Below are 16,110 nucleotides of genomic sequence, written 5' to 3'. Positions count from 1 at the left end.
TGTGTGTGTGTGTGTGTGTGTGTGTGTGTGTGTGTGTGTGTGTGTGTGTATGTGTGCGTGGGAGGAAGCAGATTCTTCGTTGCGAGCAGATGTGTGTGTGTGTATGTGTGTGTGTGTGTGTGTGTTTCCCTTCCCGTATCCGGCTGAATCGTAGGAGCAGAAGTCATCTTCCCTCCACACGCATCGCCTCCCTCCCCCACATCACGTCAGTCTGAAGTGCCGAATTGGTGCAGAACCTCCCTTTCTCCTTCTCTGTTGTCACGTGGTTGGCCTCTTGATTGCCAACCTCCTCTCTGGTTGGGGTGAGGGGGAGGGGGTGGATGAGGGCAATCCCTGCGCCAGTGTCCTGGTTCGCCACAGCAGAAACACACTTGATTTCCTGTAGGCAGGTCTCGTTGTGCTCCTCCACTGCTGTTGAAAGATGTTCTGCCACGTCCCATTCCTCGTCCGCGAACGCTATGTTGGTTGCTCCAGTTGTTGTTTCGTGGGAATGTTCCTCTCTGACTTGCCGCTGCGTGGTTTTGCATTGAAAGCTGTGATACGGCTTGGAGCATAGAGAGTAGAGATTTCTCCATGGTGTTCTTTTGCGCTGATCTTGGCGTTGTTGTGTGTACAGACGAGTGTCGCTGTCGGTCAGTGGACCTGTTTGTGGCTGTGAGGTGACAGCCAGAGTTGGTTCTGCTGGTGGGTTGTATGATTGTGGTGTTGGTGGAGATTGAGGTCCGCATGTGTCGGGAAGAGGACTCCCAGCTCCCGCCAAACTCGCATACATGGGAGAAGAAACAAAAGGGTTATTGGGATTTTGTCCCCTGTTTGGATCAGTATCATGATGCTTTTTATCAGTCACTTCTTCTTTCACACATGTCATTTGTTTCATGTTCTGTTCTCTTTGCCAACATTCACTCTCCGTTTCCCATTGAACCAGACATTTCAGGTTTTTCTCTAAGTTTTCTCTAAGTTTAGTAAGTTGCGTCTTACTGAAAGAGCCGTTTTTTGGAAAACCAAACTCCTTTGTCCACATAGATAACAATTCCACAGAACTTTCACCATATTTCTGTCTCATAACGTTTACTATGGGTCCCGAGGGACCTTCGTCCATATCCATTGTTCCACCCATTCTTTCAGGCGTGGTAAGTACTTTTATTCTTTAAGATATAGTCGTCACTATAAATATTAGTTTAAATTCACACTTAAATTCACACGTTCAAGGATGACGTGATCTTATCAGAAATGGTCTTATTTTATCAGAAATTCACACTTAAATTCACACGTTCAAGCATGACATGGTCTTATCAGAAATGGTCTTATTTTATCAAAAATTCACACTTAAATTCACACGTTCAAGCATGACGTGGTCTTATCAGAAATGGTCTTATTTCTAACTTATATACGTGGTCAAGAACGTAAAAAAAAAACGATCTCGGAAGTCAATTTAATTCGAGTTCAAGCATTAATTCGTTTTTTTGTTTTTTTCCATTTCTGTCTTCCGTACCGGTCAAGGAGCAAAGACTCATAATGATGTTATAAACAGAAACATGTTCTAAATTGTCATGACCTTAATCAAAATAAAACCCATAAAATTAGAAAAAGACAAATTATCATACAACAAGACCATATTATTAAACACCTTGTTTTTAGTGTTTCATTTTTTCGTACTATTGAACGTAATTGTGGAGTGACCTCTGATAGATATACTCCTCTTAAGAATTAAAGTTGGAATTTCAACTCCTCACCCGATATGAAGAAATTAGTTCTTTGTCCAAAGCGTTGTGAGGTCAATCAGGGCTCCTCTGGTCATCCGGTCCCCTCTCTCTGTTTTTCTGGCGAGGTATAGGGCAGGATCACGTTGATGGATCCTGAATTGCAGTTACCGAATGGCAGTTACCGGACGACGTCGGAGTCCCGATGGAGCTTCAAACAGCCCCACGTTCGGGCGCCAAATTGTGGTGGAAAATTTCTAGGTTAATCGGGAGGAGAGAGTTTATGTTCTCAAATCAATAATGAAGTCATCAGAAGATTCAAAGTTGTCTTTTTCCGTTTATTCTCTTGCAAGAGGGAAGAAAGCACAACAGCTACGTATTCAGTAGACTGCGTGAAATCTTCTTCGAAGTGCAATATTCAACATAATTTATGCATACAAAGGTTCACGCCTTTACAAATTCAGATAATGCGTCAAAAGGGGAGTAAAAGTATTTCAGACAAAGGATGTCTGTTAGTCAAGGTCTCTCTGTGTCTCTGTCTTACCAACAAAGAAACAGTGTACGAGATAACAGATAACAAGACACCTGGATACTAAACTAATTAAATCTACAGAACTACTGTCTGCACTTTTAGTACTTACATTCTTTAAAACTAAGCATAATACGATAATATATTTTCCCATCACACTTTCTGTTTGACAAAAGTCATGCTGGCCCACTGACCAATCACGGCGCACGTTAATGCAGACGTACTTAGCAGGCTACCTGGGTGGCAGTGGCACGTCAAAGAATACGCCCAACATGTCAAACTACAGATCTGATTGGTTGAAGACTATGACAATCAACAATATCGTCCCCATTTACTTTAATCTGGAAGCAGAGCAACAGAGGAAGACAGGAGCTGTGCAATGAGAAAATAAGCTAATGGGAAAAATATATATAATTCATGTAGTGTATTTGTGAAACATTATTAAATTATAAAATAGCTATAGCTTTGTGATTCTGTTTAAGCCAACAGAGAAGGCTTAGCTGGCCCTAACAGCCCACCACTGGTGTACAGTGTACCTGAGCAGGTAGTTTACTGTGTACCTGAGCAGGTAGTGTACAGAGTACCTGAGCAGGTAGTTTACTGTGTACCTGAGCAGGTAGTTTACAGTGTACCTTAGCAATAAGTGTACAGTGTACCTCAGCAGTAAGTTTACAGTGTACCTCAGCAGTAAGTTTACAGTGTACCTGAGCAGTAAGTTTACAGTGTACCTCAGCAGTAAGTTTACAGTGTACCTGAGCAGTAAGTTTACAGTGTACCTCAGCAGTATGTTTACAGTGTACCTGAGCAGGTAGTTTACAGTGTACCTAAGCAGGTAGTGTACAGTGTACCTGAGCAGGTAGTTTACTGTGTACCTGAGCAGGTAGTGTACAGTGGCTCTATCAGAGCTTTTTCACTGAAAACAGCTGCCTGCTGCTAATAGAAACAAACTCGATGAGAGTGGTTAGAGTGATGAAGAAGTTGCTGTCTGTAAAACCAAACAATGACTTCAAAGATTCTAAAATGCTATGTAAAGGTGAGAGGAACTACAGCGTTGAGGGAGACACGCCCTCTTGGCCTGGTTCTTTCCTGTTCTTCTGATTGTAAACGAGCTGACACACATCCTCTTCACAGTGTAGGTGGGGGTACGTGGGGAGGCTTTCCCACACTGATGCAGGGTCGTTTGCTGAAAACTTGTCACTTGTCACTTTTTTCAAGTAGCTCCTCATTGCTACTCTTACCTATCCTTTTCAGCGTGTTCCTGGCCTGGTTTGAAGGAATTGCCTCAGCCAGTGCAAATGAACAAATGTAGTAGAAAGCATTGTGAGATAGAAGGTGTGTATTCAGAGAGAGTCACTGCAGTCTGCAGAAATGCAATCTCCATTCCCTGGCCGATGATGATGGGAGATTAGTGAGAAAGAAATATGATCGATGTTATGGCAGTGGTTTTGCAGCCTGAGTGGTGCTAAGACTATAGTACAGGTTACAATAATAACTGGCAGTGCTTTCTGTCTCTCTCTCTCTCTTTGTTCTCTTGTTTAATGAGTGGAACATTGTGTTACTTACCTCATCATGAGTAAATCAATAGTCAGCTAAAAGACGGTTCCATTAAGCAAGGTGACTGCGAAAGGTAGCAAACTATCGATCTGCCCAAATGAGCCTCAACAAACTCTATACACTTAAAGGAGGGGGAGAGGTGTGTCACTATCTCTTTCTAAACACAGTTTCAACTGAAAAGAATAGGAATCTCAAGTCAGAGTGAGAATTGATCGGTATAGTAGAGGAGCTACGAATGAGTTGATTCAATGAAATTCTCACATCGTCATGTTAAAGACGTGAGCCACCAATTTATACAGGTTTTTGCTTCATTACTAGGAACAGTCTAGTATGAAGGGAAATACACTATGACCTGTGTTATGGACAATAGTTAAACGATTTAATTGCACGCTCTGAGGCAGGTAGAAGTTAGTTTGCTAACGGAACATAAACCAGTACAGTTCCCAACAAGGCAGAAACGCTCAGCTGTGATCTCCTGTGAGCTGAAAACTGCTGGAAAAAAGATGTTTCGCTTTATATGGACTTGCAGGTGGCTCGAAGAACGTCAATAGTATGAGGCAGGTTTGAGGAACAGATTCCCAGTCAGGATGCTCATACATTTTAAGCACCAGGATAAAAAGACACATTCTGAATTCCTACAGTCAATTCAAATATTAAAATATAGGAGATTTTGGATTTGGAGGTCCTCCCTCAGGCAATTTGAAGGTTTTTGACTTAAAACTATTCAATTGTACATCATTTTGGACTATTACTACCCTAATAATGCCCTAAAAGCTTTATGACAAACTTGCTATATTTAAAGTAAATGTGAGGATTTTTTAACTGATTATACAACTTGATTTAATACTGATGCCTCTATATGACCTCCATCAGTAAACGAAGAAGATTGTCTATTTCTATATAGTTATTCTCAATGCTTGTCGTCGGTGACACCGGGTTAGATTCTAGTGTTCGGAAACACAACCACCTTCGTCCACAGGGATGCCAAAATCAACACAAAATGAAAGTGAAAATGAAAGATAGCTTTAAAAACGTATCTTATTATTTACACATATCACAGCCGTCACATGACAGGAACATCATGAAATACGTTTTAGCTGTATAATCAATCTTTATTTTGGAATAAATTAAGTGATTATACTTAATTTTAGTACACGCTTTTAAAAATGGTTGCTATCTATATAGAATTCCTTGGTTACCATGTCTCACTTGTGGTTCACAGACACGAACATCCGAGCCAGAGTGGAAGACCAATACCAAAGACTTTGTTAACAAGTGATAGGAAACATATTTACATTCAACCTCCAGTCATGAGTGAAAGCATGTTTTCCATCATACGTATTGCTGAAGTTGATGCAAGCTTCAAGTTTTGTGTATTTAATTTTTTTTGCCTTATGTTTTGATTCTTTTAATGGTTTTCTGTGAAGCACTTTGAATTGCCTTGTTGTTGAAATGTGCTATACAAATAAACATACCTTGCCTTGCCTATTTATGTGCAGGAACCCAGGGCAAAGTGTCGGATGCTGGCGTGTTTGCACAATCAGACAGAGAGTTGCTATGAACACAGGCCAACATCATGTCCCTCCTGACACACTGCCCAACACTGATGTCATGATACCCCACCTTTTCCTGGGTGACGAGGCCTGTACTCTCAGAACGGACTTTATGAAGCCTTATCCCTTTTGAAATCTGAGCACGGGTCGAAGGATCTAAAATGACCGTCTTTCCAGGGCACGTCTTTAAAAAGTATTTAAAGTTTTTAAAGTTAGAGTTTTTAAAGAAACTATTTCTGTGGATCCGGGGGGCATCTTTTTCATCATGCTTATCTGTTATTGGCAAAACACCTTAAATGACGCTCCAAGGCAGGCCGTCCTCCCTTGGGACATTATCAATCCACAACCACAATACAATATTGACATTGTGGTCCAATGATGATTTCCAAATTTCAACTTCAATTCTCTCCCACTTTACATATTAGTGTGACGAACTGTCAGGAAAACAATAGACAAACACAGACAAGCATGTTAAAATAACATAAATATAATTTTAAACACTAAATAATTACATTATATTTAGGCATTTTCATCAGAGTCCAAATTTCCTTTTTTCAATTTCCGTTTCCCTTTTTTTATCGAGCAGTAGCTAGCTATTTGGCTTAGCCAAGGCAACAGTTGGATTTGGACTGTGGGACATGGCAACAGCAGGACACTGACGGGGAGGAGAGTCTCGGGCATCACTGCCTCAGCTGTCCGGGCTGATCCATGGCGGGACTTTGGTGCCGTGAGGCGGCCCAAGTTGCTTCTGCATTCCAGCCACCGGGACTGGATTGACTGCATGGGCTGCAGGGCCTGGAGAACATTTCCACTGTAACGTACTGGGTGCTGCTTCACCCCTCATTGGACTGGCAGGCTTCTAGTGACACAACACACACACACAGACACACACACACACACAGGGTTCATTCCCATCCAGAGCCTGCAGTGATTGTTTTTAGGAAATCTTGTAATCCATTGTTTTACTGCATAATAAGAAATTAGAGATAACCCAAACCCAGCTGACTCCCCAGCAGGAGGAATTTGTGTGTCATTACATCCCCAAAATAAGGATCGAGCTCTAGCTGCCCTACTTTGAAGAGATGTTGTCTCTATTCCAGATGTCACGGCATATTGGAATCAGTTTGAATGTGATATATATTGGAAGAAATACCTGATGGGGAATAAGGTTAAGGAAGTGTCCTGCCAATCACTAGCTGCAGACATTTTAAAAACACAAACTGCTCTTTCTCTGATGAATATTCACACAGTTTTGTCAGTTTTGTCACACCAAGAAATTCTTGCAGGTTCTTTTTAGTATTGTCATTGATCATATTTTTATTATAGGAAATTGTGGTGTTTGCTTTCTTCAAAAACCCAAGAAAAGAAGACAACTATCTTTATTATAAATTCGATAATGATCCTGGCAAAATATTTAATTCATAAATATAGATTTAACAATGAAATACCTTATTGTGCTTTTTTCCTGAAGGATATTGAGCAATATGCAAAACCAATTTCAGACTCGCATTAACAAATATGCTATCAAGACACTTAATAACTGTATGTTTCATAGTATATACGTCTAAGCTGACATATCTCTAACTCTTTTGTTATCGTGTAAGTTGCTGTTGTAGGTGACCGGGAACCCAAAACTCTTCCAGATCCGCCATTGTATTTGTGCTCGCCATAGTGCGACTGATTTGCACGCCAATCCGCTTGTTTTACTAAACTCAGCACATGTTGCTGACAGCGTATGGCTAAATGTGTCCAGGCAGAATTCACAAAGAGATGAGAGCCCCTTTCTGGACCGCCTCTGAAACTCGCTGAAACTCGCTTCTGGTAGGAGGGCTTTTTTCTGCTGAGGGTACACTTGGGCTTACTTTACTTTACCTAAAGAGCTGGATGTTTGAATTATGAGTAATCAAAGTGGCATCCGTTCAAAACAAACAGGATAATAGCAGTACTTATTCAACTCACATCACAGCCATCCGTCCTGTCAGATGGGTGCAGCCAAAACCACCTTCATCCATCAGTGCTCAGCAATCAATTTCATTATCTGACTGTTGTTGTCTGGCATCTCTCGCTCCCTTCTGCCTGATCTTCAACAACTTGTTTGCTGGCTGATCTTTTTCCATGCCCTCCCACCCACCTGCTAGCCAACTGTAGTTGTCTGCAAATCTGTCAGCCTTCAAATCCACCTCTCTGGCTGTACTGTATGTGTCAATTTCTCTCCTCCTCTCCCAGCCTCCTGCAGACCCACCAGTCTTGCTCATTTTACTAATATTTCCTCCCTCTCCTTTTCATGGTCAGACATGCTGAAAGTCTAGAAACGCTCCTGATTTCAAAGCTGTTATTCCTCCTCTTCACTCCATCCATCCTCCATAGCCATCCGTCCGACTCAGTGTGAGAATGAAATAGTCAAATCATCAAGGGATCTGCATATTAGAGTGGTATGCAATCAACTATTGTCCATATAGAAAGGTAGATAAAAGTGAAGGAGAGATTCATTCAGTGTTGTTGCATTTACTGTACATGTGATGCAGTGCGTTCAAATGAAACAGCCTCTGTTCCAAATGCATTTTGTCACAAAGTGCAGAGTTTCTTTTTCAAAATCTAAAACATGATACTGGGATATTCTGTGCATGTTCTAAGCTAAATGCGACCATTATATACTATTTAATATCATGCGGGCAGATACCATTTTACTTGCTAAATTACATTTTATTTACATCCAACATGGAAATAATTTGTTATATTGATTCATAATTTGATTACAAAAAAAACTGCTTATTGTTTTCAACTAAGAAAAGTTGATGTCAATGATAGCTCTGCCTCTTAAAACAGATTTATTAAAAGCTTTGTTTTGTGAACAAGTGACTTGTTCTACAAATGCATCATTGTACTTATCAAGAGCACTGTTTGCATGTCATTTATCTCTTATCTTTATTGCAGGTCACATATTATTTAAAATGCACTTTTCTTGGCTTTTTCAATGGTGTTTCAAGAGGTCCCCAAAGTATAAGAAAAGACCATCCTCTATCTTATTTCTCCTGCTTTTCTCCTTCGTTCTCCCCGCCCTGGTGAATCAACCTCACTCTCATCCTCTGGGATTTCATTTCTATTGCTGACCTGGTTACATGGTGCAAACAAAGCAAGCTACATGTTCTGTTGTTGAAAGAACCAACAGAAAAGTCTATGTACTGCCATCATCTGAGAATGAGAAGACCCAGTGGATTACCTTTATTTTTGACTGAAATGTCCCCACAACTGGAAAACTCTTTCTCAACTATGAGTCAGTACACAGCAGGATTCACTTTAAAACTGAAGCTCAGGATTGATCTGTACGATTATGGCTGACCAACCTTGTCTCCTAATAATTACGTTCCCATACAACTCAATTGCATTTTCAATTACATTTTTGGGGAAATGTTTTTTCCTTCTGGATTACGGAAATGTTGTGAATTTAATCAAAACAAAAATGCAAGAACACTTTTAGTAAAATATCACGCCAAACTTTGATGTTACATTAAAATAGGTCAATTTATGACGTGGAAAGTGACAATGCAGTTTTGCTATCTGGGAATGTAATATTTAGGAAGGTTTTAGGTATAAAGTATAACTCTGAAATGATTGTCCCCAATCCTGATGTAGCGCCTAGGTGTGTGCATAAGTGCAAACATGATCACGTGTATTGTGTTCACTTAAGGATCAAAGCAAAACGACCATTCTGATGCACAGATACACTAAGCCTTACTCTAATACTATTAGTGACACACTACCACAAGTAAGTCTCAAAGGGAAGTGTTCTGAATGATAACTTTCCTTCTTCCTCTTCTGCTGGATAGGCTAGCATCTGTTCTTTAGCTCTTAAAGGAAGTGTGAATGAATTAGGGGGATTTATTTGCAGATATTGAATATACTATTCATAACTATATTTTAATCAGTGTATGATGACCCAAAAGGTAGAATCGTTATGTTCTTCGTTAGTTTAGAAAAATCTAGTGAGAGCCCTTCAGGTTTGAATTTATCGGAAGGTAGTGATGTGTTCAGAACCCGGTATTAAACAGCCCCAGTGCTAAATTATTAATGATCATTGTATTGCTAAGCCCCAACATTACTGGTGTTTTTATCCGTACTTTTTAATGTTTTGATGTCATTTATCATCACGCTGCAGAGCACATATGCTCTGCTGTCTCTGTAGGGCTGAGCTCCTCCAACTACACACACACATGGACACAAACACACACACAAATACGCAAGAAGCATGTTGTGTTGAAGTGAACCAGGTGAAGTGAAGGGTACTCCAATTGATGGAAACTTTTCTCGTTACTGTAAGTTCAGTAAAATATTTGGGGGTTAAAAGCCAATACTTTATCAATACATATGTTCAACATGAAGGGACATGTAAATGAAAGTGAAACCTAATTCAGTCACCACCGCTTTGTTTTTTCTTACTTCTCTGCCCTCTGAGAAAGCGGTGGAGAGAAGACTGGAGGACAGAAGGTAAGACGACAGGAGGACCGAAGACAGGAGGACAGAGGACAGGAGGAAAGAGGACAAGAGGACAGAGGACAGAAGACAGGAGGAGAGAAGACAGGAGGATAGAGGACAGGAGGACAGAGAACAGGAGGAGAGAAGGAGGACAGAGGACAGGAGGAAAGAAGTCAGAAAGGACAGAAGACAGGAAGACAGCGGGCAGGAGGACAGAAGACAGGAGGAATGACTGATACTGACGGATGTCTGTGTTCTTTATAAACTTCACTCAGAAATGTTATTTTATTAAAACATGTTTGCAGTGAGGTATTGATGACTTTATAAAGTTGCTGCTCTATACACAATATTTAGAATATCTTAAATACAAATTCTAATCCTGATCTCAATTTATTTGTTTTTAAAATTCTATCAATGTTTTCAAAAGCAATTATTTAGTCATGTTGTCCTAAAATCCTAAAGAAACCAATCTCTACCTGAAGGCCACTGTAGTTCAGTAGCAGAGGGGGAATTACACAAACCACTAAAACGTACACATTGTTCCTTTAACACAAAGTACAAATTGCAATGCTACACAATTACTGAAAAAGTAAAAGCACTTTACTCTTTAATGAAAGTGGCATATGCCGCAGTAGTGCTTTATCAGTATACCGGAATATAAAAACAGATAGGTATCAGAGATAAAGATGTAGCCATTTTACCAAATCTGCAGTTATGCCATAAAAACAATTAGCCTGCACAGTTTTCATCTTTTCCTTTATTTTTAACTGGATTTCACAATGGAGAAGCATATCCAACATGCATGTTTCATAGTGTCTGAAGCTACATGATATACACAAATGTGAAGCTCAATGTCATGAACTCACTCGGAGGGTTTATGATTATTTCCTTTCAGTTTCAGTCTGATACCAGTTGGACTCAGGGGGGCTGTGTTTGGGCCTGAAAGCTCAACCTGACAGCTTTGAGCGATGACTCAGCCTCTTCAGTGCTGCCGTGTTCCTGTCACAGCCAACAGAGATCTGAATCAATCATTCTCCTCAGCATTTACGCCTCTGCATGTCTTCACAATCCTGTGTTAATTGATCAACTTTGGCATCATTAGACTGTTGGGGCAACGAGATGTGAATATTAAAAAGAGATCATTAAGCAAACTAAAGAGGCATTGTAGGTGAAATGCAATATGAAGCTTCAGCAGATTAATGGAATAGCCAAACATCTAAACTGTGCACAGAGGTGATTCTCTGCTCTGATCAGAGGGAACATTTCTTCTCATCAGAGCCAGAGAAATTTGTGAAATGGCTGAGCTCTCAGATCTAAAGAGTATAATGATGCTTTGGCCGGGCGGATAATGGACCGTACTGGTTCTAAACTTCTAACAGGGGTCCAATACCAAGAATTAAGACATGAACACCACAAACGGCCTGTTATTTTTCACCGCTATTCTCAGTGACTGTGAGCAATTTCATGTCCCACTCATCCAGATGGTGGGGATAATTGGTGCTCCAAACTTAATGCAGGCTTTTTGCAGTTGTTATTTCATTCGAGTATGTGTGTGTGAGTGTGTGTGTGTGTGTGAGTGTGTGTGTGTGTGTGTGTGTGTTTATGTGTGTTTGTGTGTGTGTGTGCGTGTGTGTGTGTATACACACCATTCACCCTCACAACAAAGGCAAAGGAGAAGCAGAGTGACACTCTGCTGTCCTGGGAGTGAGGGGGGTATGTTTTAAGAGCACTGTAGCCTCGAACAAACGAACATTATTCATCCCAACACAACACCATGACTTTTATCCTCTTCCTATACACAAGAGTGCTCATTAACTCCATTTTCACGGACACTATTTGAGTGACTAAAACACATTAGCACCACAAACAGCGATCAAAACATCCCATTTATCTTTGTCTTTCTGACACCCGTCTCATTATGGAAACTGATAAACATGCAGGAAAACAACAGAACAAAGAATGCTCAAGGGAAAGCAGGACATCACTACCAAACGAAATCTGTTCTTCTTTCCACAGGATTATCTGGGTTAGTTTTCCTTCACGGTTAAAGACTGTTGGCTCATTTGACGGACAGGATCAACGCAGGGAAGTGAGCAGGATCCTGCATGAAAAAAAAGCTCACACTGAACATATTATGTTATGTGATTATGAACAGCAGATGCTGCTGCTTTTATACATACTATGAAAGTGCGCACCAACATGCCCTGGGCAGATAAAGCCCTGTGGGGTGCCATTACTTTGCTATTGTCCATTTGGTTTAGCACCCTACGCTTTTCACTTACAGCAGAATAATACATTCACATTTGTATTTTATACTTTAGATATTTTACATTTCATCCCTATATTTTTCACTGCACTATTTTATGTCTTGGATACTCATTTGTACTTGCATGATTTGTTTTCATTCATATTTAATTATCATTGTAGGAGGGAGTTTGAGATCTAAGATTTTTTATTGCAACAACTGCTTCTCTGTAATTGTTGTGCACATGCCAATAAAGAACTTGAAACATGAAACAAGTACTAGAAGGTAAATCATCTTTTATAACCCAAGAGATGATATAATGGAAAAATGTTATTTCCACTGTGTATTACTAAGCAGCCCCCTTAGAACCCCCCCTCCCCGCACTAATGTGACGAATCCAGACTACACGATGCCAGCTCAGTAATGAATCCATCCAACAGACATGGAGTATCAAGAACAAAACTGAGTCATTCATAACCAGAAAAAAAGTATTACCCTTACTATACAGAATATACCTTAATAATAAACATTAACCTCTATCTGACACCCAGAAAAAATGCATTAGTGTTTTGGTTTGGTGGGAACAGAAACTGTCACGGGAGTTCAGGAAAGGACCCAATAGCAACCACAAGACAGGAATCAGGTACAGAACAGACTTTATTTTGGACAGTGGAATAGTTTGGGTTGGCTCATCCAAGCTGGTAGGTGTGCACTCCACACCGGGTTGCATGGGTTCGGACCGGACGGCGGAGGACCAGGTCAAACTGCAGGTGGTAATCACCTGGATTGTCCGCAGCTGTGCACCAATCAGGGGTGTGGCTATGGGAGGTGTCTGGATGCAGGCAGAGGAAAAACACAGAACACATGGCATACAATAACAAACTGGGGAACACACAATGGGTCAGACAGGGATCCTGACACAAACAAAAAGATGCAACTCCAAAATATATAGACATCTTGCTGTTAGTTAACATGAGGACTTTTTTTGTGGACGGTTATTGAGTTATTTCTTTCTTTGCTGAAAACATTGTCGGTTTTTCCTGGCCTGTAATGCTACCACTGTAGGTACATCAACTGCTCAGATTAATGCATGCTGCATAATAATATAATAATAAAAGCAGCACCCGTATGTTATAGCTCCAATTCAAGCTGAATTGAACTCTTTGAATGGGGAGGAAAGCTGGCGTGTAAAATGGTATAGTAATACAGGGTTAGAGTTAAAGAGCGTCAAAGTCTGTTTCAACTCTCGGCTGTAGACCTAGCAAATTATTTGAAGCTTATTATTGAAAATGTATTTCGTGCAACAGTCCACCTTCTCTTTCTTCACACTCTCTCTCTCTCTCAAACAAGCACAGCAAGCCACGCAAAAGTGTTAATAAACAAAAGTAAAAAAATGACAAGAAAGTGCATAAATACCTATAGTAGCAGCGTGCGTTGCTAGCATACATTGTTAACAATCTCCTGCTGTCTTGCTAATGTTTAGCTAATCATTTATCATTTGTGGCAACATTATTATTGAGGATCAGAAAGAAAGAAAAAGGAAATATCATGGATATTGAGGTTTGAAAATAAATAGAGCTGTAACAGTTATTCTGTACTGAAAACTGATCCGGCATAAATCTGACCATGGTGTAGTTTATTTTCCACACAAATGTTAACTTCACCACCTTCGATAAAGTGCAGACTAGATCCACTTTATCATAAACATTCAGAGCAGCGGTGTTATTTGTGCCTTTGCTAATGAGCATAACTACTCCATGAGCACATTTTAATTGTACAAGATATAAAATTTTAAATCAGTGCTGTCTCACAATCATGAATATGAAATCATCATCATCCGTTGTAGAAATCCAAGATATCACATAAAATTAAAGAATTGCAGAACACAGTGTCAATAGTTTTCAATATCTTCTAATACGCACATGTGTGTAAAATGACTTGCACCAAAGTAGCCACACACACGCTGCCTTCTGCGTCACCTCACCCAGCACATGTTCTTCATCACAGATACCTGTCTTATTGTCTTAACTGTCTTATTAATAACTGTCTTCACCTCATTCACATAACGTGATTCAGATATCTCAGAAACACACTCATTAAATCTGGCAACTAACTATCATCCCCGCCCTAGCTTACAAATTGTCGTAATGCTAAATATGGCTATTAGCTCAGTAAATATGTAATGTTAGCAATAGAAAATACTGATATGTTATGCAAATATAACCCAACCTGCTTTCATCCATCCATGTGATGTTCGAAACACTCCCAAAACGAGGTGGGGAGGGAAGGCGAGGCGAACGCGCCATGACCACTCCCACAGACAGGAAGTGTATGCCATTTTAAAGCTTGTAATCTGTCATCTTTGTTATAAAAGGTCCAGATTGAGAAAATCTTCTCGGGCAAAGATCCGGAACATAACAATAATATCTAACTTGTGCCATTTAGTGCCATATATATATTCAAGAAGCCTAGCAGTAGTAACAACGTCTCTGTGTAGTCAACAACTGTCAAATCAAATGAAGAAACTACACATCACTTATATTTCAACAATTATTATTCTCAGTTTTCAAATTTCACTGGATTATAAATAATACATAGAAATAAGAAAGCATAGATGCTTGTAACTGTTGGCAGAAAATTCCAGGATTTGTGAAAATAGGAGAAGACTTTGAAAATAAGCTGAATTGGTAATATAAATTAAATTCCAGGGAAAGGAATTCAGTGTGCTCCTCAATGGACTAGCGACGGGTTTGCTGTATTACTATTGATGCAACTTTACTGGATCTTTTTGACTTTCAAAAGAATGTCCAGATTATTCAAAAATGTTAACGTTGCGGAGAACCTGAAGACATCTTGGCCCGGCTGAAGGGTTTTTTTCCACAACACATGGCTTCACATCACCACCAGTAAGCTAAAGTAGACTAGCGTTCGCCTTGATGATGATTAGTCTCATCTAGACACTTGTTAGCAATCGCCTTTCACAGCATTCACAGCTCAGTTTGGGAAGTAGTGTTGGCATGACGTTGCATTCTTGTGCCTATGGCATGTGCTTATGATTCCATGTTAATAAACTTCCCCTGTAGCAATTTTAACTAATGAAGATTTTTCTGCCTTTTTATCTCCGAGTGACCTCCCTGACAACCACCACCTCATTAAAAAAACCATTCCCCAGTACGTCTCTCACATGCCACCCCATTCACATACAAGGCTTCATACATCATATTTATCTCTGTCCGTCTGTCTACCACCCTCACCTTCTATCGGTGGTGTCATTCCTATTTTTAATCATTCAGCAGCCCAATTATTCATTTATTAATTCAATTAAATACATATTGGAACATACTCCTGCAGAGTTTACTGGTGTTTATATATTGCAAATGATCTATCTTTGCTCTGCTGTCTCTTTCTCCTCAGCCCCTTCTATTACTCCTCAAACAGCAAAGAAAGAACAGCAAACACAGACAGAGCGATTCTGTATCTGCTCTACTCACAGATACAGTATGACAGCAGTCATCCATTCATCTGCTGTCAGTGACGCCTTTCAATCAGGCTGTCACTTCTCTCCGTCTTCCTTGTTTTACAGCTGTCTCTTTTTTTTCTGCAGTAACACACAGACAGGCACACACACCTTTCTCTTCAAACACACCACTTCCCAGCTCCAAAGCAGCCTTACTCCAGAGGGAAAGGCTCAAAATTACACAAGACAGAGTAATCATCCTTATGCTGCTGCATAAATGTGTCTCATTTCTTACTTCATATATAATAAATCCTATCTCTGTGGGTTTTTATAGAAAACACATGAAGCCCAACTGTTTCTTCTAAAAGTTACATTCATATTTTACTAAATGGTTTTGTAAAATATGTTTCGGATTGTAATTATTACATCTGGTGAATGTTTACTGGCAACGTTTTCCCAGTTCCACAGTGTCGTACTGTATAAGCAGAGGTTGTACATATATATATGTACATATATACATATATATATACATACATATATATACATACATATACATATATACATATATACATATATATATACATATATATATATATATA

The sequence above is a fragment of the Anarrhichthys ocellatus genome, unplaced genomic scaffold (genome assembly GCF_004355925.1).
Source record: "Anarrhichthys ocellatus isolate YVR2014 unplaced genomic scaffold, GSC_Weel_1.0 scaffold70, whole genome shotgun sequence".
Lineage (NCBI taxonomy): Eukaryota > Metazoa > Chordata > Actinopteri > Perciformes > Anarhichadidae > Anarrhichthys > Anarrhichthys ocellatus.
This window is presented reverse-complemented; position numbering follows the sequence as displayed.